The sequence below is a fragment of the Pleurodeles waltl genome, chromosome 2_1, assembly GCF_031143425.1.
Source record: "Pleurodeles waltl isolate 20211129_DDA chromosome 2_1, aPleWal1.hap1.20221129, whole genome shotgun sequence".
In the NCBI taxonomy this organism is placed as follows: domain Eukaryota; kingdom Metazoa; phylum Chordata; class Amphibia; order Caudata; family Salamandridae; genus Pleurodeles; species Pleurodeles waltl.
Window position 1 is genome coordinate 300,528,602 of NC_090438.1, and position 27,853 is coordinate 300,556,454.

The window sequence follows — 27,853 nt, forward strand, 5'->3', positions numbered from 1 at the left end:
AGAATGTTCCCTGATGTCCCCGACAATGTTTTTGTTGCCTGCAGCATGACGCGGAGGATTGGCGCCATATATTTTATTTGTGCCCAAAATTAAGTCACTTCTGGAAGGGGCTATTTTCAGCCATAAGTGAAGGAGTACAGACAATGTTGGTTCCTGGGACTAGTTTGGTATTATTTGAGGTTTCAAAGGAGAGTCAGAGAATCAATAGGGCTGGGCAGTTTTTCATATAAATTGCATTACTAGTGTCTCATTCTTTGATTCTCCAAAATTGGATGATACGCCACTTTCCTACATTGCAGAGGTGTTGGGAAGAGATGGTAAGGACAATGAAATTTGAAGAGGCTTATGCAAAACGAGTCAGAGGCTTTAAGAGCTTTGCTGCCATCTGGCAGTATTTTGAGCCTCTCATTTCTGTGGTTCTTAAAGGGTGACTTCCATGCACTTTGCTCTTTACTGTAATAGAGATGGGGGTACTCTGTTTATTCACACACAAGACTTTATCATTTACCATTTTGTATTTGCACTTTTTTTCATGCTGCTCTGGGTGGGATACATTCTAATTTTAAGGCAACTCGTATACTTCGTATACTTTATTTAATGCAATGCACGTTAATAGATCGTATGGTGCTTGCTCTGGGGAGTAGGTTGGACGAAGAACTGCTTATCATTACTACTGCTTTGGAAGTGTGCAAGTGGCAGACTTCCAAAGCACGGCTGTTTTTTATAAGAAGGGGGTACCGTGTTTTATGTTTTGGAAATCATATGGCGTAAAATGTACTGCACCACTATGATTTTGATTCTATGTACTTTGTACTGTTTAGAAATGTGTATCCTGGTATCTGATGTTGCTCTCTACGCTGCACTACCAGACGTTTTTTCAAACGTTGAAATTTGTTATGATGTAAATCATCTGCCTTGATTGATGGTATTTGTTGGTTACTAAGCTCAATGAAAAAAATAATAACATTGCAAAGTATTCCATTAATTCCACCCTCCCAGCTTTAGGGAATAATCAGCAACAATTTCTAACAGAAATATACCAAAAGGGCAAGAATGATGCTCCTTTAGATAATCGTCAACACAATTGTGAGCGACAGTGGATTAGGCAACATACAGCCCACTCTCACTAAAGTGCTTTCGAAAAGTGAATGAAGAAGTCAGAGGAAGGCCAGGAATAAAATGGTTCTCCTGTCTTTAAGAAATCAAGGCCAGCCCACCCTCTCTTCAATGTTTACAAAAATCGGGTTTTCTCAAAATCTTATAGGGAAAGAAGAAGCAGTCCAGGCACGATGAGTGACAAGCTCGTAGAGGACCTAACAATGCTCCATCAACGGTTCCATACAGCGTCAGATGATAATCCAGACAGGGCAGAGATTATTACACCTGGAAACATAAACAATTCTTCAGTGGTGGCTAATGGTTGTGAGACACACATTGTAGTTAACAGCTCTAATCAGGAAGCCAAGTTCATAGGGCCCTTAATCTGCAGGGTTCTGTGGTGAAAAAAAGGGACATTGTTTGCACTTCGTTACAGAATTCTGATTGAAAGGTCGTTTCGTGGCAAAATTGCGAAACTCCTTAAGCATGTTCTTAACTTTTTGGACCTTTTGTATGACATTGAATCCGTTGAGTTCCTTACTCCATGCCCACATCAGCAAACGGAAGCAACACTGGTGACCTGATGCACACCTGAAATACCTAGTTCAAGAACTGGTTAAAAATTACCTATTACAAAGGTCATGCCTAGCCACATTTTTTAGCAGAGTCACAAGCAACTTTGTGGTTGACAGGACAAGCATAAAATGAAAGGAAGCCCATAGAGTCTGTCCTTCATAATGCAATTGGTAAGAGACAGGGTTAGTATGCAGGAAGGAGTTGGGTGAACATGATTGTCAAAGCCCCTTGAGTTGCCATGTACAGGAGAATTGGAACTGACTGCCAACAGTACCTCATAAAAATAAAAACTTAAGACAATGAAGTCAAGATCCCAAGGATCCCCAAACATCACTTCATCTCAGCTTGTAAACCTTTGCTCATGGAACATAGGTGGAGTGGCACACAAAACATACGATGCCGACTTTTTTGCTATTTGAGCACCTTTCTAGTGATCATACTTTAGAAACGTGGTCCGTGAACTCCCACCCACTACCAGGCATTATTTATTTCAATAACCCGACATTTAAGTCAACAAAAAAATTGTTGCTTAAAGGGGGCTTGGTGACCTATATATCCGAAACTTTGCAAGTCGAAAGGTAAATGGATATTGATCAATGCTTGTATACATCCGGACATGAAAGGTAAAAGAGATCTATCAGAAAAGAGCATCTCCCTAATTATTGATTTGAAAAAGTGTTGAACTCAAACTGAAATCTTGCAGTCCAGGGACTTCAACATGAACTTGTTTTCAGCTTCTGAACCTGGTGAGCTGATTCTGGATCAAAATCTAATATGGAAAACCCCACCCCACACGTGATGGCCTTCCAGGCACTGAGATAATCATTTCATGATTGAGGATGAACAGCTAGGGTTAAAAGGTTATAAATGGTAGACTTCCAGGATAAATCCACCATCATGGGCACATCATACCTCAAAAAACAATTCTCTTCTTGGTTATAAAATTGTGTCCTTATCAATATTATAGAATATAAGATTGTTTACCATTGACCAAATGATGGAAAGTGATCACCTTGCACAGAAAATAGAGCTGTTGGCCACTCTAAATTCACCTTCCTCAGCAAAAACTCTTTCAGTGACAATATATACAGAAATCATAAAAATAAAGTGGTGCCCACTCAATTATCAAAATAGAGTTAGCAACTGAATCTCTCCAGAAAAGCTTTGAAGACCCCCACTTTCAAACCTGCACAAAATTGTAAAAATACTTTCCAAATAATGTATTAGCAAAATATGTCTGCCCCTATAGAACCCACGCCCTGAAGCCAGACAAAGATAAATGTAAGGTCTGCGATAAAAGGCCAGCAGCAGCCTCCAGATTGGCCAAAAACAAAGTTAATCAGGCAGTTAAAATGTTAAATAACTCCATTTAACAGTCACCTGAACACAGGTATCCAAGAAGTAGGACACACAAGGATTACTTTTGCGCCAAAGTCTTATATGCAAGTGGGGAAAAAAACAAAAAAAATCTGGAAAATTGTAAGCAACATTGGCAGCGGCACCTATAGAGCAAATAACTCAAACATCACAGAAACCACCTGCTCTGCGTTTCTAAATTACCATTTCTGGTCACTAAATGGGTTAAAGAAAGTACCCCAATTTTTGAAAACACTGTAATGACTAGTGAGACACTAAGCCAAATGGACAGGCAGAGGCATATGGAAATTACTGCTGAGAGGAAGTGCTAGAATACACGTCAAACCTAGTAGCTGTTCAAATCATTAGAGGGTGGAGTGTCGGGCACGTGGGCTGAACGGCATCCTTTGAGCGCTGTTTAAGATACATCTGCACATTTGGCCAGTGAAACTATTGGTGGATTTCTACCATATTCTTAAAACAGGGGAGGTACCTGATTCTTGGCGGAGCTATAATCACTACGATTTACAAAGGGGGTGCAAAATTGTCACCTGTGATTTACAGGCTAATAGTGCTTTTGGGCAATGAAGCTGAATACGTATCCGCACTGCTAATGGAAGATCTAACAGCTTGGGTGAAGGAAAGGGTTGTAATTGCCGTCAATCAAATAAGAATCTTTCAGAGGACAGGCAACTCTACAAAACCTCCTGGCATTTTCTCTTATAATTAATACAATTCAAAAGGTTCGGTCTTCCCAGATCTTTGCTTTGTAGACAACAAACCTTCATTTGGCTGTGTCCTCAAAATCAAACTGGGGGAAAAGTTGACCCGATGGGATATGCCACCACCATTGTTAAGGACCATCCAACTTATTGAGAGCAACACTTGGATGAGAATAATAATTAGGGATGGTACATGATCTCTCTCAAGATCAATACTTTCTCAGGTCTGAAGCAGGGTTGTCTTTTGGCTCAACAGTTATGTAAACGTTTTTTAGCTGACCTGACTTCTGACATTTCTCACACATCTAAACTTGGAGGGCACCCGCTATCAAATCTGCTGAATACAAATGATGTAATTTTGATCAGCGAAACCAAAGTAGGTGTACAAAGATTTATCAATGTGCTAGCAGATTATTCTACAAAGAACGAAATGAATGTAAAATGAAGGAAATGGAAATTAATAAGAAAATATGAAAGAGCAAAATTGGTTTCTTCAAACTCAACAAATAGAGGTAATAAAAGAGTATAAATATATGGGAGTAATTATAGACTTAAGAGGGTCCGTCTTACCCAAAATGCAGCAGCTGAGAGATAAAGGTCGCTCCTTAATTGTGAATTTTCTCACCTTACATAAATCATTCACAGTTCCTTTCCTGTACAGATGTTGACAATTGTTACCTCAGAACTATTGCCAACGCTTACATGTGGAGCGAAGCATTGTGTGGTAGAGGCACAATACTGCTTGATAACTTTATGTAGAAAACTTATAAACACGTTTTTGGTCTTCCAAAATTACACTTAAGAGTTTGGGATTTAGCAAAATTCAGTGAGTCATGGAGCTTATATAAAATACTGTCAAAAACTCAGGGGCCACAAGACAGCAAACTCTTAAAAGGGTAATGTAGTAGGAAATAGAACATGATCACCAAATCACCTCTGCTAATATATATTTACAAGTTTCCATAAATTCACTTCAAGGATCACATCTTTGAAATATTCAATTACATAGAGATCTTTAGAAATGCATTGACTGGAGGAATAAAGATTTCCCTCCTTCAAAACTTCAAAACAAGGCTATGCTGTTGAAATGTTCCCATGCTTCGAAGCTGTTGAATAGCTATGACTGCCTAAATATGCAACTATACCTATAATCAGGATCTTCAATCTATGTAAAGCAAAAATTAATGCTTAACGTGCCAGTTTTATTCCATCAAATAATGCTGGTTCTGCCACTTGAAAGTTGCAACGCATTTGTTTGAAAGTATTCAAGCTTTGCAAGGATGCTGTGATATATTGGCCCTCATTACAGCCCTGGCTGTAAATCCCGCTTACCGCCGTGCTGACGGCCGTCAAGATACCGTGGCAGAAATCCGCTACAGGTATTACGACCCACATCTCGTAATCCGCCACAATACAGACACCCACACAAGTCCGCCACACCAAAGGTCAGTTATAAACTGGTGATAGCAAAACCTACACTGTCACGCCAACAAGAATATGGCCACACTATCACGACCCACAAATCAACGCGGCGGTCATACAACGGCGGTAATCCATTGGCAGTACACACCGCCGCGCTCAAAATACACACACATTTACAAAACACAACCACATTGGACAAATCAAAATACACAGACCTGATACATATACACACACCACACCCACACACTCACACCACTATAAAACACACATCCACATTACCCACAACCCCTTACAAAGACATTTTTGGAAGAAGCAGAGAGAGAGAGAATAGCAAACACAACACCAGCATCCACAGGCACACAACACCATCACTCATACAACATCCACTCACCTCAAAGAACACACACCAACACAACACATCAAACAGCACAACAAACATTACCTCACACATCACCCACACCACATTATGGCACCTCAAAGACACCCCAGGTTTTCTGAGGAGGAGCTCAGGGTCATGGTGGAGGAAATCATCTAGGTAGAGCCACAGCTATCGGATCGCAGGTGCAGCAGACGTCCATTGCAAGGAAGATGGAGCTATGGCGGAGAATTGTCGACAGAGTCAACACAGTGGGACAGCATCCAAGAACACGGGATGACATCAGGAAGGGGTGGAATGACCTACGGGGGAAGGTGCGTTCCGTGGTATCCAGACATCAGGTAGCCGTACAAAGGACTGGCGGTGGACCCTCATCTCCTCCCCCGCAACTAACAACATGTGAGGAGCAAGATTTGGCGATCATGCATCCTGAGGGCCTCGCAGGAGTAGCAGGAGGACTGGACTCTGGTAAGTCATATCTTTACTACTTAATCCCCCCAACCTACCTGCATGCCATCACAAACTCCTACCCCAACCCCCAATTCCATCACCCCAACACCCCATAGATACCCCACTATCACAATCCGTACATCCCAAAACCAAGCCCTGCATGTAACACCAATGCATGGACACCCATCACCAAAGCACGTCCAGTGGAGAGACTCACCCAGGCCCCAAAATAACCAATCACACAAGGTCCAAGCCAATAATGCAAGCACAGGAGTAGAGGGTAAGTCACCCATTGCACAAGATGGCACACACAGATAGAATAACTATGAATTTACACCCCAACAGGACCCCTACCCAACGTCACTGGACAGGAGGTGCCAGCCATATCCAGTCCCCCCACAGAAAAGGCCCACAGTGACGACAGCAGCTCTGCACGCCTGGATAAAGATGACCAGCCCGACCCATCAGGAACCTCTGGACAGTCAGTTCCCCTGCCACAGTCACAAACCACCACTGAACCTCCCCCCTCAGGAAACACCACAACAGCATCCACCCAGCGGGCCCGTCCCTCTGGCCCCAGGACACATCAATCAGCAGTGTGTCCACCACTACATGGACCCCAGGCAACCCCACTATCCCAAGACAATCAGGGACCTGGGGTCAGTGGCAGTGGGCACACGGTTCAGGGGACAGAGGCAGAGGATAACAGGGAAGCTGGGAGGACTGCTGTGCGACAGGGGGAGGACAGGCCCAGGGAACCCACTCTTCACGAGGCACTCTCCAACATCATGGGAGCATACCACCATTCCCAGGAGACCATGGGCACGGTACTGGCCAAGTTTCAGGAGACCCAGCGGCTGCAGGAGGAACAGTACCTGGGGATCAGGGAGGACTTGAAGTCCATTAACACCACCCTGGTCACCATTGCAGGGGTGCTTGCAGACATGGCCAACACCATGAGGGACACAGTGGCACACCAACGGGCCCCTGGCACTAGCCTGAATGATGAACAGCCCTCCACATCCGCCGGCGCTAGTGGACAGGAGGACCCGCCACAGGAACAACAGGCCACCAGCACCCCACCCCCTGCAGAAGGAGAACTACCCCGCAAACGGTCCCTAAGATCCAGGCACAAGACAGAGAACATTGCCAAGACCCCCACCAGGAAATAAGACTCTCCTGATTGCCACCCCTCTGTCCCACTATGTCACCCTGACAACCTTGAACTGCCATAACTCCACCTCCTATGCCCCCTTGGACAATGCACCTGTGATACCAATAGAGTGGACTCCACCATGGACCTTCTTCCACCATCCCAGCCCGTTGCTCGTACCCCTCCACTGAATAGCACTTAAATAAACACCCTGAATCACAAAACAATCTGGAGTCAGTCTGTACTTTCACACTTGTGTTATTACAACCTCTCTGACAAATAGCAAGGTCAATGTTCATTTTCACATACCAATGTTCGTCAGTTGTTGGGCAGCAGTAAACATAGCAGAAGGCAGAAAGTGGTACCCAGATCTGTGAAATGGAAAGCCAAAGTGAACTGTCAGGGTCCACACACAGAGGTAAAAAGGCAGAATCATGCAATGTCCTACTGTAGTATGATATGAGAGGAGCGGTGCCAGTCTCTTACCTGTGTCTCACTGGAAGTATTGCATGATGATGTTTTTTCGGTTGTCTATATCTTCTTCTTCTGCCTCCTCTTCCTCACTGTCCACAGGCTCCACAGCTGCCACAAGACCAACATCAGGCCCATCTTCCTGCAGAAAAGGCACCTGGCATCACAAAGACAGGTTGTGCAACATACAGCATGGCATGATTATCTGGCACACCTTCTTCGGTAAGTAGTATAGGGAGCCACCTGTCAGATGAAGGCATCGGAACCTGGCCTTCAGGAGGCCAAAAGTCTGCTCTATTATGCTCCTAGTTCCCCCATGTGCCTCATTGTAGCGTTCCTCTGCCCTTGTCCTGGGATTCCTCACTGGGGTCAGTAGCCATGACAGGTTGGGGTAACCTGAGTCACCTGCAAATATTGAGGGACAACTGTTAGACACATCCCAACCCTTAGGGACTCTCCCATACCCATACACCTATCAAACAGTGTGGGGACCTTGGGCTCACCTATTAGCCACACACAGTGCCTCTGGAGTTGCCCCATCACATAAGGGATGCTGCTATTCCTTAAAATGTAAGCGTCATGCACTGAGCCAGGATACTTGGCATTCGCATGGGAGATGTACTTGTCTGCCAAACACACCATCTGCACATTCATGGAATGGTAGCTTTTGCGGTTTCTGTACACCTGTTCATTCCTGCGGGGGGGGACAAATGCCACATGTGTACCATCAATTGCACCAATGATGTTGGGGATATGTCCCAGGGCATAGAAGTCACCTTTCACTGTGGGCAAATCCTCCACCTGAGGGAAAACGATGTAGCTGCGCATGTGTTTCAGCAGGGCAGACAACACTCTGGACAACACGTTAGAGAACATTGGCTGTGACATCCCTGATGCCATGGCCACTGTTGTTTGAAAGGAACAACTGGCCAGGAAATGGAGTACTGACAGGACCTGCACTAGAGGGGGGATTCCTGTGGGATGGTGGATAGCTGACATCAGGTCTGGCTCCAACTGGGCACACAGTTCATGGATTGTGGCACAATCAAGTCCGTAGGTGATAGTGATGTGTCTGTCTTCTATTGTCGACAGGTCCACCAGGGGTCTGTATAGCAGAGGATGATGCCATCTCATCATCTGCCCCAGCAGACGTGCCCTATGGAGGAGAAGGGTGAGCAGAGGGTCATACACCACATAGCTTGCACAAGGGTGTTTTGAAAAACTGTGATGTAATCAGTGTGTGGCGCTGTCTGTCCGTATTCCTGCCCAAAAGTGCTGTGATGCTGTTAGTTGCCCTGCCATGTGGCCCCTGAAATGGCGGCTGCCTGACCTGTTAGGAGGGACAAGGGGAAATTAGATAAATGCGCTGGCGTTGTGCAGCGTTGCGGTAGGCAGACGAAGACCGCAGCGCAATTCAGCATTGGTTATCATTGGGCCCTATGGGTTCCAGGAGCCAATGATAATGTACGCCTGCGGTGACGGTACGCACCACTGTGGACGTAACCGCCATTTTCTATCTGTTCACTCACTTGATACCTGACCTTCAACAGGAGAGGACCTACACTGCAAGTGCTGCTGTGAACTGAGTCTGGAAGCGACAACGGCTACAGTGTCTGGGGAAAGGGCCCCTGCGTTCACCGCAGAGGAGTTGGACAACCTGGTGGATGAAGTCCTCCCCCAGTACACCCTACTCTACGTTCCTCCAGACAAACAGGTGAGTGCACTATGAGCATGATGGATGGGACATGCATGTATGGAGTGGGGTGGATGGAAGATACAGGGGGGGGTGGTCAGTGTATGTGTTTCTGGACCAGGGTGGAAAGTTGTGGCCATTAAGTAAGAAGAACCGGACGGGGGAGTAAAATCCATTCTTACTTCACTTTTCCTCTAGTTCAGCAGCCACCAGAAGAAGGGTGTTTGGCATGCCATCGCCAAGGAGGTGTGGACCCTGGGGGTCTACCTTAGACGGAGCACCCACTGCCACAAAAGATGGGAGGACCTGCGCCACTGGAGCAAGAAGACGGCGGAGGCCCAGCTGGGGATGGCCTCCTAACGTGGAAGGGGTGCCCGTCGCACCATGACCCCCTGATGTACCGGATCCTGGCGGTGGCATATCCTGAGTTGGATGGGCGCTTGAGGGCATCACAGCAGCCACAAGGAGGTGAGTACAGTCTCATTCAGCTGACTCTGCGCATTGTATGAGGTGTCTGGGTGGGGGAAGTGGGCTGTGGGTTCCCCCAAGGCCAGGGCAAACTTGCTAGGGTAGGTCCATTGTTAGGCAGGCTCTGTGGCACTCCAACCCCAAAAGTGGTAGTGGCCATCTACACCTAGTCAGGCTCCTGTGGGTTCAAGGTGTGCATCAAATGGGCTTAGGCACATTCCCCCATGGGCAGGTAATTTTCCCATGAACAGTTAGTGCATGGTCTAGTGCATAGGACTGCTCCCTGTGTATCATGTCCGCCAATAGTGGTGTTGTTGCTGGCATTGACCATGTGTCTCCTCTGTCTTTCCCCTCCTTTTTGTTTTGTCACACTGTCCTTGTGTGCATTAGCATCATCTGGCGGAGGAGCATTGGCACCGGAGCAGGAGGGAGCTGCAACCCACATGGCCCAAGAGGGTGAATTTACGGAATCTGAAGGCACCAGTGGGACGGAGGACGAGATGAGCTCCACGACGGGGACTGGAGGAGACACCAGCGACAGCGACTCCTCCTCTGATGGGAGCTCCCTTGCGGTGGCGGGCACCTCTGTGCCCACCGCAACCACAGGTACAGCTGCCACCCCCCCTACCAGCATCGCCCTCCCAGCAGCCCCTCAGCGTGTTTCCTGTGCCCGCTCACTCAGGAGAGTGGGCATCTTCTTCGTCCCAGGCACCTCAGGCCCTGCCCCAGTCAGCCCTGCTGTCCTCAGTGAGGAGGCTATTGACCTCCTGAGATCCCTCACTGTTGGGCAGTCAACCATTTTGAATGCCATCCAGGGTGTTGAGAGGCATTTGCAGCAAACAAATGCGTACCTGGAGGGCATTCATTCTGGCGTGGCAGCCCAACAGAGAGCATTTCAGGCTCTGGCCTCAGCACTGATGGTAGCCATTGTCCCTGTGTCCAGCCTCCCCCCTCTAACTTCCACTACCCAGACCCAATCCCCTCTACCTCACCCTATCCCAAGCACACCATCAGACCAGCATGCACACTCATCAACACACAAAAGTGGCTCAGGCAAACATAAGCACCACACATCCCACAGGCACTCACACAAGCACCATACCCATGCAGACACACCAACATCCACTGCCTCCACTGTGTCCCCCTCCTCCACGTCCTCCACCTCCCTCCCAGTCTCGTCTCCACTCACACTCCACTCGATCTTACAGTGATAGCAATACTTTCAACTTCACATACAGGTTTAATCTTTTCGGTCTCTTTTGAATGGCTGTCCTTCAGGTCATAGTATCACTATCCCCTGCCAATAACACTGTGTGCTATTGCCATTGAAGTAGCACACATTTTTATCACAGACAGGATGTATGGTTCCATCTGTAAAATTAAAAACAAAAACAAAGTATCTGCTCTTGCAGTAGGGACCCATTCATAAGAAACAGTTTATGATGATTCCCCTCCTGTACGCCCGAAGGTTCAGTAACACCTAAGGAACTGCTCCCGCCCTCCCATGCCAATGTGACACGCATATTGTACCACAATATTGCAGCTGAAGTATGGACCTACTCATACATATTAACCAAAATATTGACTCCCAAAATAATGCCATCATAGTCACGATAGAGCTGTAAGTCAATATGTTCTGGGTTGATAGTGTGACACAGAAGCACCTGGATAATCTGCAGTGACTCCTTGCCTTTCAAAAAGGTTGCAAGGAAGGATAAGATCCCAGAGCATGTCTGCCACTTCACTAGGGTTAACTATTGTGGTTTAAGATAAGATGCGCACAGCAATTTATAACAAAAGTCGTGTCCATTTATTGGAGCATCCAAACACATCAGCAGCAGTATTACAACTGTCCAACACACAGTTTAGAATATGGAACTTTATACAAAAATCAACACTCTTAGCTCAAGGAGACAACCAGGTGAGAATACAAGTGATGTAATAGTTAAGAATGTAGATCCGTTAAGAAGCCCAAATTCTACATTCTAATACATTAACTTGCTACATACCTGCCTCCCTTCCCTATAAATGAAAGAAAATAAAACAACAACAAAAACAAACACCAAATATAGACGACACCATCAATCAAAACCTGACAAAAAAATGGGAATTTCTTTGGCAACCTAGGCCTCAATTATGAGTTTGGCGGTCAGACTGCCATGTTGGCGGTCCAGAAAAGACCTCTGTGCCGATGAATTCTAGCATGCCATATTACGATGTATCCAGGCAGAACCACCACCGCCTTGTAAAAAAGCAGACTGCCAGCAGCATGGTGGTCTTATATCTAGGCGGTCAAACGTCCAGTGCCATGGCCAACCACAGAGCCTATTACAAACGCACAGTTGCAAGTTGGCCCCCATGTGGCAGAAAGCCAATGCCGGCTGACTGCCGTGGTATGAGCTCAGCAAAGCAACAGACAAGTGCCCATTGGATGAATTCAAAAACAACATAGCTGACACACATTCACCAAGTAAACATTTACAAATCACACTATAAAACACACCCCTTCCCAGAACACAATCCTTTGCATTTCCAGTAGACTATAAAGTAGACTGACCACCATTTTCTAATTTTTCCATAGATTAGGCACCCCTTTTTCACCATCCCATTTAAGACCCTGCACACACTTTCTTTCATCCACTCCCTAGTGCACTTCCCCTGTTAATCAACTCACTGTCATCCACTTTAGTTGTCCACCATAACACATGTCAAAAGTTGAGAGTCATGGTGGATGAGTGGAGCCACAATTGTTTTGAGCCCAGGTCCAGCATACTCCTCTCAGTAGGAAAATGGAACTGTGGCAAAGGATCATTGACAGAGTGAATGGTGTAGGCACCACCCTGCATACAAAGGAGGGCATTAGGAAGACGTGGAACAACCTGAGAGGCAAGGTGCATTCCCTGGCCTCTAGGCAACAGATGGAGACAAACAAGACTGATGGTGGCCCTCCCAGTGCCCCATTAAGACTCTTTACCTGGGAGGAGAAGGTATTTGCCATCCTGCATCCTGCAGGCTTGACAGGAATAACTGGGGCAGTGGAGTCTGGTGAGTTACAATGCAAAAACGTTGCAAAACTGCAATGTCCTGCATGCTCAGCTTTTGTTACTGTGTTGTTCACGTACTTCACCAACATTCAATACCCAGAGTATCTGAGATGTTACACTGTCAATATGTATCACAGCTACCAAGGCCCATCACATGCCATAAGTCAAAACGGTGCCTCTAAGTCTTTCCATTTCAAGAAATCATACGAGGACTCATAGTATGTCTCAACATGGAAATGTATGCTCAAACCTAAATACAGTCTGCCTACAGATATGTAATAACCAAGATAAGACTAGTGTGTGAAGTAGAGGGAGTGACCTGACTGCAACTCCCAGGAGGCCCTGAGTCCGTAATTCCAACCACCAGCCTAGTGGCCACTTGCATATATACCCCTGTTTGTTAAATCTCAATTGAAGTGCACTCACCTGGGAGGATAACATTTGTCAAGTGTGGGAAGTAGAGGGAGTGGCCAGACTACAACTCCCAGGAGGTGCTGTGTCTGTAATTCCAACCACCAGTCCAAAGGTCACTTGCCAATATACTCCTGTTTGTTAACTCTCAATTGCAGTGTACACACCTGGAAGGATAACATTTGTCAAGTGAGTGAAGTAGAGGTAGTGGCCAGACTGCTACTCCCAGTAGGTCTTGAGTCTGTAACTCCAACCACCAGCCCAGTGGTCACTTACCCATATACCCCTGATTGTTAACTCCCCTTTGAAGTGCACTAACCTGGGACGATACCATTTGGCAAGTGTGGGAAGTAGAGGGAGTGACCTGACTGCAAGTCCCAGGAGGCACTGTGTCTGTAATTCCAACCACCAGCCCAGTGGTCACTTGACAACATACCCCTGTTTGTTAACTTTCAATTGAAGTGTACTCACCTGTGATTGAGCAAAATACAGAACATGCTCAACTAGGATACCTATCTTTCTACCTAGCTACATCTTGACCTACTATCCAAAGATTAAACAATTGAAGACAGGAATGACACCTTACCAAGTGTGTACAGCAAGTATTCCTAAGGCCTTAAGCTGCATCACCAGATTGGTAGCGGCAGCAAACACATTGACACAGCACTGCACACACGATGACTGCAGCAACATATACAACAAAGTTCTGTGTTTGCCTGTATCTGACTCAACTAGGCCTCCAAACGGTCAAAGGCATATGTTGTTACTCCACTGTGTTGGCTTCACTGTTGGTAAGATGTCATTTTCATTACATCATCCAAAGTCCAGCTGATCTTCACATCTCATCAGCTGATTGAGTCAAATAGTTGAGGAAAGCTTCAAACATGTTGTGTCAAATACTTTAATACCATGGTAACATGGCACAATAGGCTACCCTACAACTTAAGAATGCCCAACGTCTCTGCGTACCGTAACACAAAGCCTTTGGAGGTAGATGCCAGACTTGATCCAGTAACAATGTAACAATGTTCTTCCTTCATCGACAGGTCAAGCTCCCACTTGGCATATGGAGGCCACGAACAGACACCCATTACCCCCTGGATGAAGCCCTCAGTGATGACACCCCTGAGATTGTGGACGTGGATAACAGTCCTGGCCCATCCGGGCAACCTGGTCAGACATCAACACTGAGTCTCACTGTGCCCACAATGTCACCTCCCAGCACTGTTACATCAACATCCCAGGCTACGACCACCCCCAACCTGCGCACCTAGCTCCTTTTCCACCATCTTGTGCCCCTCAATCCTGAGGTGTGACTTGACATTCCTGACACTGAGGGTCTAGGACCCAGTTGGAAAGGGCACCCTGTGCCAAGGACACAGGCTTGTGGGAGTAGGGTACGTCAGAGGGATGCTGTGGGCCAGGGCTGTGTGGCCACTGGGGCTGCTGTCAGCCAGGACACCATCAGTCACATCTTGGGGGTCTATCAGGAGTCTAAAGGAATGATAAGCCAGGGATTTACTGAACTCCAGGAAATGAAGCAGCTTTAGAGTACCATGCATTGGGACACGTGTGATCAAATGGAGGCCCACAATGTAAACATGGCCATCCTAACAGGGGTACTGAGGGGCATTCATACAACCTTGTGCAGGGCTTTTTGAACCCAATCCTCCCTTTCCTTTGGGTCAACCACATCAAGTCCAAGTACAACGCTGCCAGTCAGAGGAAGGGAGGCACTGCCAGAGGCACATCCACCAACAGACAACCCTGCCTCTGTAGCAGCTAATCTCCTTCCTCCCTTGCAAGCGGGGACCCTCATGAAAGAATCCAGAAGGTGTGGATGGCAAGACACCCACCACTGCCAGAAATACACCTCTTCCTTCATGACCTCCTTTGTGTGTCAAACATACACTCTGTGGACTGATCCTTAACCACATTCCTATTACAATGGGAGGAATACTCTGGACTTTGGACTTCCAGTCATGTGACACCTACTCCAATGATTTTATCCACCATGACTGACCCCTTTACTTTACATTTTTGTTTATTTCTGTCACAAATATTTTCTGCATGTAGTGGCATTTCAGTAAATTCACCTGTCACAAACTCATTGTCTGCTATCTTAAATTTCACATTTAGCCATGTAGATATATCAGACCATGTGAACCATACGATGATGATCCAAGGTACTTGTGCAAGCAGGGATAGTTTGCACGTAGACAATGTCCAGCTCAGGATTACATCCATTCCACAAAAACAGATACATTCAGATGTCTTGTCAAAGAAGAACTATTATTACATTGTTCAGAGCATAGGCGGTCAATATGTCTGAAACATAGCAAATCATACATGATTGAATCATACTGGGTAAATGATCAAATATACAGGTACAGAACTCTGGACTATGGAAGGAATGGATTTATCAGACATAGGGGGTCATTCTTACTTTGGCGGGCGGCGGAGGCCGCCCGCCAAAGTAACCCCGTCAGAACACCGCACCGCGGTCGAAAGACCGCTGCGGTGATTCTGAGATTTGCCCTGGGCTGGCGGGCGGCTGCCAAAAGGCCGCCCGCCAGCCCAGGGCAAATCAACCTTCCCACGAGGACGCCGGCTCAGAATTGAGCCGGCGTAGTGGGAAGGTGCGACGGGTGCAGTGGCACCCGTCGCGTATTTCAGTGTCTGCATAGCAGACACTGAAATACTTTGCGGGGCCCTCTTACGGGGGCCCCTGCAGTGCCCATGCCATTGGCATGGGCACTGCAGGGGCCCCCAGGGGCCCCGCGGCACCCCCTACCGCCATCCTGTTCATGGCGGGTTTCCCGCCATGAACAGGATGGCGGTAGGGGGTGTCTGAACCATGGAGGATTCAGAAGGGCAGCGGTAAACCGGCGGGTGACCGCCGGTTTACCCTTTCTGACCGCGGCTGAACCGCCGCGGTCAGAATGCCCTTCGGAGCACCGCCAGCCTGTCGGCGGTGCTCCCGTGGCCGGTGACCCTGGCGGTCACCGCCCGCCAGGTTCAGAATCAGGCCCATTGTCCTTTAGAATAGGCAAACATGAAAGTGGTTGATGTCATCAGCTGGAGCCATATCGCCTACCAAACAAAAGGAATCCAACATCATATAATGCAAGGTTCAGACAGATGGCAGTACAACAGTTTCTGATCACAAAGTCATTACAATCCAGTACTTCTGCATCTGGTGATATGACACAAACAAATGTCAGTTTGGCCTACAATCATGAAACACATTAACAGCTATATACAGTTCATACAAAAAGAGTGTTTGGCCAATGTGAAGGGAAACTAACATTAATTTGGCCTACAACTACATATTTTCTGACTACATGATGACACCAGTCACGGCTGCTGCCAGGAAGGCATGGGAGGTTAAGTGGGTGGACTGGGAGCACTGTGGGGTAGTTAAAAAATTAATAAATAATAATCGTACCTGCCCCTCCTTGATGCGCCACTCCTGATGCCTGTCGTCGGGAAACAACCTGAACAACTAAGTTTGAGTTACTACTTGCTTTAACAACGAATCTTGAAGAACTACTGGGTCTTACCAACAAAGTTTTGAACAGCTACTGGTTTAACAACGATTTTACCTGAACAACTAATGCCAGAACAACAAATTTTAAGGTAAGTGAATTATTTTTTGATGAATTTTAAGGTGAATTTTGTGTTTTGTTTTTTATTTGTTTAGGGTTTAATTATTATATGTTTAATTTTTTAAAGTATATTGTGTGGATTAAGTAATGGATTCTATGGGTTGTGGATGTTAAGGGTGGGGTATTTTATTAATACTCAGGTATTAATTTAAGTACTTGTGTTTTTTTATATGTTGTAATTTATGTTGTGGGTTTAGGGATGGGATATTTGGGATGTAGGGGTTATGGGTGGAGAAGTGTATTAATACTCAGGTATTAATTTAAGTACTTGTGTTTTTTTATATGTTGTAATTCATGTTGTGGGTTTAGGGGCGGGATATAGGGGATGTAGAGGTTATGGGTGGGGAAGTGTATTAGTACTCAGGTATTAATTTAAGTACTTGTGTTTTTTTCTATGTTGTAATTTATGTTGTGGGTTTAGGGGCGGGATATAGGGGATGTAGGGGTTATGGGTGGGGAAGTGTATTAATACTCAGGTATTAATTTAAGTACTTGTGTTTTTTTATATGTTGTAATTCATGTTGTGGGTTTAGGGCGGGATATAGGGGATGTAGAGGTTATGGGTGGGGAAGTGTATTAGTACTCAGGTATTAATTTAAGTACTTGTGTTTTTTTATATGTTGTAATTTATATTGTGAGTTTAGGGGCGGGATATGTGGGATTTAGGGGTTATGGGTGGGGAAGTGTATTAATACTCAGGTATTAATTTAAGTACTTGTGTTTTTTTATATGTTGTAATTTATGTTGTGGGTTTGGGGGCGGGATATATGGGATGTTGGGGTTATGGGTGGGTAAGTGTATTAATACTCAGGTATTAATTTAAGTACTTGTGTTTTTTATATGTTCTAATTTATGTTGTGGGTTTAGGGGTCGGATATATGGGATGTTGGGTTTATGGGTGGGCGAGTATTTTAATATTCAGGTATTAATTTAAGTACTTGTGTTTTTTTATATTTTGTAATTTATGTTGTGGGTTTAGGGGCGGGATATATGGGGTGTTGGGTTTATGGGTGGGCGACTGTTTTAATATTTAGGTATTAATTTAAGTATTTGTGTTTTTTTGTATGTTGCAATTTATGTTGTGGGTTTAGGGGCAGGATGTATGAGATGTAGGGGTTATGGGTGGGGAAGTGTATTAATTTTCAGGTTTTAATTTAAGTATTTGTGTTTTTTTATATGTTGTAATTTATGTTGTGGGTTTAGGGGCGGGATATGTGGGTTGTAGGGGTAATGGGTGGGGAAGTGTATTTATACTCAGGTATTAATGTAAGTACTTGTGTTTTTTTATATGTTGTAATTTATGTTGTGGGTTTAGGGGCGGGATATGTGGGATGTAGGGGTTATGGGTGGGGAAGTGTATTAATAGTCAGGTATTAATTTAAGTACTTGTGTTTTTTTATTTGTTGTAATTTTTGTTGTGGATTTTGGTGTGGGATATATGGGATGTAGGGGTTATGGGTGGGGAAGTGTATTAATATTTGGGTATTAATTTAAGTAGTTGTATTTTATTAAAATTTGGCATTTATGTTGTGGGTTTAGGGGTGGGATATATGGGATCTAGGAGTTATGGGTTGGCAGTATATTAGTAGTTTGGTATTATTTATTGTATTTAATTAATTGTTTATTTTTTTATTGAAAGTATATTTAGAATTAGGGGTGGGATATAGGGGATGTAGGGTTTATGGTTGGGGTATTGTTTTTATGAATATTTTGTTTTTCTATGTTTGAGTTTTATTTTATTTATGTTTTTTTTTTTTTGGGGGGATGCAATTTGCTTTATTGGTGGATTATGATTTGGATCTGTATTGATAGTTTATAATTTTTTATTATGGGTGAATTATTTTTAGTGTTATATTTTTAGGTTTTGTATTTTTTTTTGTTATTGAAGGTGTAAAAATAAATTAGTTTGAAAATAGTTATGTTTAAAAATGTATATTTGATTTTTTAATAGTATAGTAGTTGGTATAGTAGGTTTTGGAATATAATAATTCATTTTTTTTTATTTTTAATATTTCTTACTTTTTTTTGTGATTTTAAAAATTTGTTAAAATGTTTTTTATTTTTTATTTTGATTATATTATTTTGGATGTGATGTGATTAATATTCTTCATATTTTTTAATTATTTTTTAGGATGTATAATTTTTTATATATATTAATTTGTCTTAATATTATTTCTAAAAATTAATTAGTTAAATAATTATTTATAGATTATATATAGAATTGTTTTATTTTTTTTAGGTGTTAAAATTTTTTGCATTTGCAATAATGTTTTTTTTTGCATGCAAATTACATTTTATTTTTTTTAAATCCCATTCATTTTTGTAAAATATTTTTTATTTTGAACATATGCAAGTTTAAAAAAATGCAATTTTTTTTTAAAAGTATTATTTGATATTTACATATTTATAGAATTTTTTTCATTATTTATTTATATTTCTTTATCTATTTTTAGTGTTATTTTCTTAATTTCCCTATTATAGTCTATGAGTGAAATAGTCCGTTTTCTATTTTTAGTGCTCTTCCATGTTTACGTTGTTTGACATCTTCTGTATTCAGTCGGAGGAGCGTCGCGGTCAAGATAGGACGGAAGCGGAAACCTCGTTCAGGTAAGTGGGATTATAACTTTTTTTGTAGTATGTAGTCGGGTATTTTTATTACAGAAATAGTTGTCGGAGGTTGTTATAAGGTAGGTAGTAGATTTTCGGTGTTTGTTATGTTGGTTATGTTTAATTATTTCTTTTCGTATACTTTTGTATACGATAGTGGTTTCGTAAAAGTAAAAAAATTTGTCTAGCAGTGTTATATCTTATAAATGATTATAGTGCTTTTGTAGTAGTTGGAAAGAATTGAATATATTTTTGAAAAATTTAGTTTTGGGATTTTTGAGGGAGTTGTTCGTTTTATGAAAAAAAATGTAGTTTATTGTAATAGGTTTTGTAGTTAATTTTTTTTTGTGTTAGTAGTATCCTTTATATCGTTTTCATGTCTAATGTTTTAATTAATGATGTGGCTTTGGTTAGTATGTGATTAATTTTGTTACTTTTTTTTTGGTAAAAAAAAAGTATATTTGGTATTTTACGTTTTTTAGATATTTTTCTAATTTCTGCTTTAGTAAAGTATTATATTTTATTTCTTTGATTGTTATTATAGTATAATGAATTGTTTTTTTTATCATCAATTTAATCTGAATATTTCTGAATTGTTTTTGGATGATTAATGTTTTTTTTTTCTTTTCTCAGTATGAGATGCTTCTTTCTATATTAATGAAGAAGATTTATTCACCATCATGTGTTTGGATAAAGACATGAAAACTTCAAAGGTAGGAACAATTTTTGTTGTGCAAATTTAGTGTAAAAGAATTTTGGAAAATGCCAATTTAATTCATGGTGTTTGTTTTTTTAAAACTGGCAAGTATTTTTTTCAGTAGGTTAGTTGTTGTTAGTAATGTAGAATATATGCTAGACTGTTGAGGTAGTCTGATGGTGTTATTGTATCAAATTGTTGTATTTTTGCCAAAATTCTTTCAGTCATTTCTTTGCTTTTTTTACTTGTGCGTGGATTCAGGCTACCTGACAGTGATTGAGCAAGTCTCATTTCTTGGAAACTTTGTTCCTTTTTCAAAATTTCCATGAAATGATACAGGTTTGGGTGGGGTTTACCTATTACTTTATTGAAGGCGTTGTGCCATCCTTCTATGGCATTATTAGTCTTTGCACCACCTTCTAAACCGGTTTGGTAGCAGTTCCACCATTCTATTGGAAATCTTGGCTTTCGTCTGCGACCAGTTCTGTTTAGGTGTCCAATCCAGGTTTCTTCAAAGTAATTTAGTAAGGGTTCTAATTTGTCTTCATTTTGTGTATAATAGTTAGACTCTGTGTTATTGTGGTGTAATACTCATCTACTTTTGTAGGTGGTACAAAGCATAATGCTGTGAGTTTTTTTAATTCAAATTGTAGTATGCAATCTGAGAAATATTCTCTACTTAGAGATGATTTTTGTATTCTACGCCAATATGCTTGTGAAAAGTGGAAAAAGCATCCTTGAATTTGCATTTGTGGATATATTTTTAGTATTGTATTTATAATTGATAATTCGAAATCTAGTATTACTTTTCTAGGTGTTTTATTTAATGTTTTGTTTTTGATTGTTGATAAAAATTCACTGTAAGTAGAGGAATGTTTATCAGGTAGTAATGCATACACTAGGGGGATTGTAGTGTTATTTTTTGTGGCATGTATGGTGTAAATTTGAGTGAATGGATGGGGTGTAGATTTAAAGGTTCCATCCATCATCCAAATTTCACTATTTTGTAGGATTAGTAAATTGGATGTTGTGCTGAATATTAGTATTCTTTTTTGAGGGTTTTCGTTGTCGTGGATGAGGAAAGTTTCTTTGGAGAAGGTAATTGTTAGTTCTGGGGGGATGTTAATGTCTTCATAGGTTTGTGGTGTTATATGTTGGGGATTACTTGCTAGTCTTTCTCGTTGAAATATTCTCCTGAGGTTTGGTACAGAAGGCATGCTACCGGAAATCTGTATTGGAATATTTTGTACTACCTCCCTTATAACCTGTCCGCAGCAGTCATTGGAGGTATGTGCAATGTTTTTTATTTTTTGTATGTTTTCTCTTATTTCAATTTCTATTGCAGAGGCAGAGTGGTTGTGATCTGTTGTTTTAACAACGGTGTTTTCTAGAGTTACAGCTCTGCCTCTACAATGTGAAGAGTAGAATTGTACACACCTCCAATGGCTCCTGAGGTTGACAACCTTGTCTCTGCAATAAAGATAACCTTCATACTTTAGTAGCTGGTTTCCGGTTCTTGAGGTTATGTAACTTGCTTCTCCTTGCGATGCCATTTGTGAAATATCTGTAAATAATATAAAAGAAATAGGTTAAAAGAAGTTTGCAGTTTTTATTATTACATTTGTGGTGGATTTAGTTTAACACTTAGTAAGTTAATTAATATATAGGGGGTTATTCTAATTTTGGAGGAGTGTTAATCCGTCCCAAAAGTGACGGTAAAGTGACGGATATACCACCAGCCGTATTACGAGTTCCATAGGATATAATGGAGTCGTAATACGGCTGGTGGTAAATCCGTCACTTTTCCGTCACTTTTGGGACGGATTAACACCTCCTCCAAAGTTAGAATAACCCCCATAATGTTTTCTATTTGTAATTATTTGGGGTAGGTGGTTTGTTATCTTTTATATTTGGTGATTGTGTGCATTTTTGGTTTTGGTTAGGCGGTTGGGGTCAGGGGGTTTTAGGGTTTTGGGGTGGGTTTGGGGGGGTGGAGTGTTTTTGGTTTTGGGGAGGGGGTGGAGGGTCAGGGGGTTTTAGGTTTTGGGGTGGGTTGGGTTGGGGGGGTGGAGTGTTTTTGGTTTTGGGGAGGGGTGGAGGGTCAGGGGGTTTTAGGTTTTGGGGTGGGGACGGGGGGTGGGGCATTTTTGGTTTTGGGGAAGTGGTGGAGGGTGAGGGGGTTTTAGGTTTTGGGATGGGGTTGGGGGTGGGGCGTTTTTGGTTTTGGTAAGTGGTGGAGGGTGAGGTGGTTTTAGGTTTTGGGGTGGGGTTGGGGGTGAGGGGTGTTTTTGGTTTTGGGGAGTGGGTGTGGGGTCAGGGGATTTTAGGTTTTGGGGTGGGGTTGGGGGTGTGGGGCGTTTTTGGTTTTGGGGAGTGGGTGTGGGGTCAGGGGATTTTAGGTTTTGGGGTGGGGTTGGGGGGGCGGGGCGTTTTTGGTTTTGGGGAGTGGGTGTGGGGTCAGGGGATTTTAGGTTTTGGGGTGGGGTTGGGGGGGTGGGGCGTTTTTGGTTTTGGGGAGTGGGTGTGGGGTCAGGGGATTTTAGGTTTTGGGGTGGGGTTGGGGGTGTGGGGCGTTTTTGGTTTTGGGGAGGAGGTGGGGGGATTAGGGGGTTTTAGGTTTTTGGGTGGGTTTGGGGGGTGGGACGTTTTTGGTTTTGGGGAGGAGGTGGGGGTTAGGGGGTTTTAGGTTTTTGGGTGGGTTTGGGGGGTGGGGCGTTTTTGGTTTTGGGGATGAGGTGGGGGGTTAGGGGGTTTTAGGTTTTGGGGTGGGGTTGGGGGGGTGGGACGTTTTTGGTTTTGGGGAGGGGGTTCAGGGTGTTTTAGGTTTTGGGGTGTGGTTGGGGGGTGGCGTGAGGGATGTAGGCTGAATGGTGCATATTAGTAATTCTTTTTTCAAGTATGGTTTTACAATGAAATATTGTTGTTAAGGTATTTGTGGTAAGATTGTTAGTAGTAAGAACAAGGTTGGTAGTCTGTCTTTGTTGTTAAGGCTCTAGTTGTTTTGGAAGTTGGTGTTTTGTTGTAAAATGTATTTATGTTTATTGTGGAGCAGCTGTTTAGAGGTAAGTGTTTGGTGGAGTTGTTATAGTTATTTTTTTTTATATAATATATGTGCTGTGTTTGTGAAGAGTTTTTAATTTTATAGAATTTATGTGTGTTTGGTGTTATGTTAAGGGGTATTTGAATAAGAATGTTTGTTTTGTTTTATTTAACTAGAAAATCTGCTTGTATGTTATAATGAAAATATTATACTTACTTTGAGTTTTTCTTCTTATTTCAGATGTTATTTTTTTTTAAATTGATTTCTTTCAATTTTTTAGGTCTTCTGGTGTTTTTTTGGGTTCTTGGAGTCTGTAAGAAATAAGAAAAAGTGTATTATTTAGTTTATTCTTTTGTTTTATGAATTATTTAGTTATTTTGATTTAGAAGTATTTTTTTAGTAGGTTTCAAATTTGGTGAATAATATTTGGTTTTTGGTTAAATTTATTAGGTGATTTTTTTAATTTTTTTAAACTAATTTGTACTTTTAATATTTAATATATATATTTTAATTCTATTATGGTATTCGTTATTTAACAATTTTTTTAATGCAATTGTTTATGGTTTAGTGAAATTGTTTTTGAATAATGGTAATGGTTTACCTTTGATGATGAAGGTGTTGTGTTTATTTTTTTGGTCAGATTCTTGATATTTATGCCTGTAACAAAATAGTACGAAAGGTATGTTAATTATGTATTATTTTAGCTGTGGTATAGGTTAGTAAATTTCTTTATATTTATTTATGGATATTTTACCTTGTTATCTCAGTAGATGGCGGTGTTGGATAAATTATATTTTAATTATTTTCCGTAGTGATATTCTTGTCTTCTCTGTAAGTTATTCGGTGTAGTAATGAGTAGAAAATGGAGGTGGTTGGTATTTATATGTGTTTTTGTAACTATTGTTTTATTTGAAAATTGAATGTGTTTTGGATGTGTTTTTTTATTGCGAATTCGTTTGTGATATTAGATTTATATAATTGTGGAGTGTATTTGTTTTGTAGTTTGTATTTTTTTTTATGTTCGTTCTCATTTGTTCAGTAGAGGAAGTACTTCCTGGGTTATGTAGAAAGTGTTGTAGGACTATCGTTTTATGTGGGGTTTTTTTTTTAGTGTTGTGTTTGTTTTATAATTATTTAAGTATTATTTATTTTGTTTTAAAATGGTGTTTATATGTTTATGTGATGTTTTGTGTTTTTGTATGTAGGAAATATATTGTTATTTTCGATTTCGTTTTTTTTTTTTTGCCTAGTAATGTAGTGGTTTTAATATTTTATTTATTAATCATTATTGTTTAGATGTGGTATTAATTATTAATATTTTTCGTTGTTTGGAGTTTGTTTTAAATATATTCGGTGTTTAGGCGTTTTCGGTGTTGGGTAGTATTTGTTTGGGTATTCGTTGTTTGGCTAGTCGTTTGTTTGGGTAGTCGTTATTTTAGGATACGTTGTTTAAGTATTCGTTGTTTGGGTAGTAGATTGTTTGGTTATTAGTTATTTGTGGAGTCGTTATTTAGGTAATTTTTTTTTGGGGTAGTCGTTATTTAGGTAGTAGTTATTTGTGGAGTCGTTGTTTAGGTAGTCGTGGTTTACATAGTAGTCGTTTAATGGAAGATTCGTGATTTAGTGGTTTTCGTAGTCGTTAAATAGGTGTTCGTTGTTAAGGAATAATTTAGTTAATGTTTTTTTTCGTTGTTTAGACTTCGTTGTAAAATAATTCATTTTATAGGTTTTTTCGGTGTTGGGAAGTCGTTGTTTAAGTAGTAGTTGTTTAGGTAGTAGTGGTTTAGTGTCATATTCCTCTCGTCTTCTTCCCTCCCCAACCAATCCCGACACTTCTCTGATGCTGTTACACAGCATGAAAGAAGTGCTGTGATTAGCCTGAGTGGGCAGAAAGGCCGCTCAAGGAGGGAGTGGGGCACTGCACTTGGTCTTCACCCTGCTGTGAAATACAGCCAGTTGGAGAGTTTCGAAGTGTGCATTTCAATTGCCCCGCCGCTCCCTCTGAAAGCATAAAAATAAAGGGATAGTAAAATACTTTTATTTCCCTTTTATTTTTCTGCTTTCAGCAGCGGGTGACCCTCCTCCGCCATAGCAGAGGGGCCAACCTGGATGACACACATAATGCATCAGGGCCACCACACAACATGGACAAGTCCAATGGAGTCTTCTGCACTTCCATCCTATCACTGTGCAAGCTGTCTTGGAACAGGTCTCCTACACCGAAAGTATGTGACCTACATTGCCCGGAACAATCCATGTCCACTTTGTATGTCCAAACAGCATCACATACCTGCCAATTTCACAACTCTGAAATGCCCACATGAGGATGTCATGGTGAAGGTACCTGAGCAAAGACCAAAACAAGGAGTATAGTTATTAATCAATACATATGACACAAGTCACGTTGCGAGCAGCTGGAGAACAAAGGACATTAAAATAAATCTGACACAAACAAAGCAACATCATCAAGATGTGGATGTGTCAAAAGCTACTTTACCAAAATCCAGTTGGCTGACTTTGCCTAAGCATCCGCTCCTTAACAATTTCCAAGCATTAACTCCACATATTGTCACAACTACAATACATTGTACAGTCAAAGTCATGACATACACTCATGAGAAGAAGCTGTCGATGAGATCTTGCCGCAAGTCAGCTCCTTCCTCTTCATTCCACCACAGGGCAATATTACAAAGCATGCAGCATGCCACTGTGATCTGACACACTTTCCTGGGTAACTAGAAGAGGGCACCACCAGTCCTGTCCAGGCAGTGAAATCTGGCCTTCAGGAGCCCAAAAGCACCCTGCCCTGCCTGCCGTCTTCTTCCATGGGACTCACTGAAGTGGATTTCCTCTGGTTTAGTTGGATTCCTCAGCAGCATCAACAACCAAGGATGGTTTCAATATGCTGAGTCTCCTATTTAGGAATCCGACATAAGTGGAACAATGAGTCAGTCACATCATGATTGTAGCACTTGCCATTGCTCCACAAAATCAGGAAAGATGGGCCAGATGTTCGAAGGTTGTTTACGTTTCTTAACGGTCCGAATCATTGTTTCTAGCCATTAAGAAATGTAAATTGTGATTTTCTAATGTAGAAAGCCCTTTAAGGAATCGCAAATTGTCATTTCTACCCTGTAGAAATTGCAGTCTGTGATTCTCAGAACAGGAAATGCAAATAGGGATTTTTTATTTGTATTTCCTGTTCTGATGTACCATGCATTTCCAGAAAGCGATTTGGGCATTTTTCAGCGATGCAATTGCCAACACCTTGAAGTCGGTGGTAACCAGGTGCAATTTATAAAAAAGCACCACTTAGGCATATGTGTGCTCTACAGGTGCACCCCTATTTTTGGGGTGCACCAAGGGGGGCTTTTTTCCCATTTCCATCCCAATTTTGCACTTCCTAAATAGCAATTTCTTAATTAGAAATCGCTATTTAGGAAATGCAAAACCGGCTCTTTGACTCAAGTGAAATGAGATTACTTAATACCGATTTCTTTAGGAAATCTGTATCTTTGTACATAGCATTTTGCATTTCTTAAATAGCAATTTCTATGAAGTCACTATTTAAGAAATGCAAAATTGCATTTTCGTACATCTGGGCCGATGTGACTCACCAACCAGCCAGGCCCTCTCTGGTTGCAGTTGTGACATCAGCTGGGGTATGGTGCTGTTCCGCATTACAAAGGACTCATGGGCTGAACCAGGGAAGTGGGCACAGACGTTTAGGATGTAGAGATCTAACAAGCAGACAACTTGTACGTTGATAGAATGGAAGTTTTTCATGTTGCGATAGACTTGTTCACTGGCGTGCAGTGGCATCAAGGCGACATGAGTGCCATCAGTGACTCCTACCTCATGTGGGAGGTGAGCTAAACCATAGAAGTCAGCCTTCACATTGGCTAAATCCTCATGTCGGAGGAAGCAGATATAGCTGTCAATGTGTTTCATTATTGCTGATAGGGCATCTCTTACACAAGACTAAACATAGGTTGTGACATACCACCAGATATGGTCACTGTATATTGCAAGGACCCTGTGGCCAGGAAGTGTAATACTGCTATGAGTTGAACAATGGGTGGTATGCATGTTGGATTAGTGTTTTCAGGCATCAGATCTGGCTCCAACTGATAATATAAATCCACAATTGTTTGCCTATGCAGACAGTACTGTTTGATGATGTGAAATTTTTCCATGGTTTGAAGGTCTGTCAATGAATGGTAAACTAGAGGTTGTTGTCTCTTTCCTCTTCCAGGGTACCTATGTATGAAAACACATGCGTTGGAGCATTAGTCACAGTGTCCACACCAACATACATGATGTAGAGCAACAAAATAATGTGACAAAGCATTTCTTACTGGAAATACATTACACCCAGTACACATCACAGCTGTCAACTACACAATGGTCAAATGTGATCCCCATGGTTATCAACACGTGTCCACAACAAGAATTTGGGCAACACTTAACTATCTGCTTCTCAAATATCCTTGAAATTTAACAGTCTGTTCCGACGGATAAAAATGCCCCCAGCAGCGGTGGACAGTGCATGCCATATGCAAAGTGAAATGTATCCCAGGGCAGCTTCCTTCCTGGAGAGC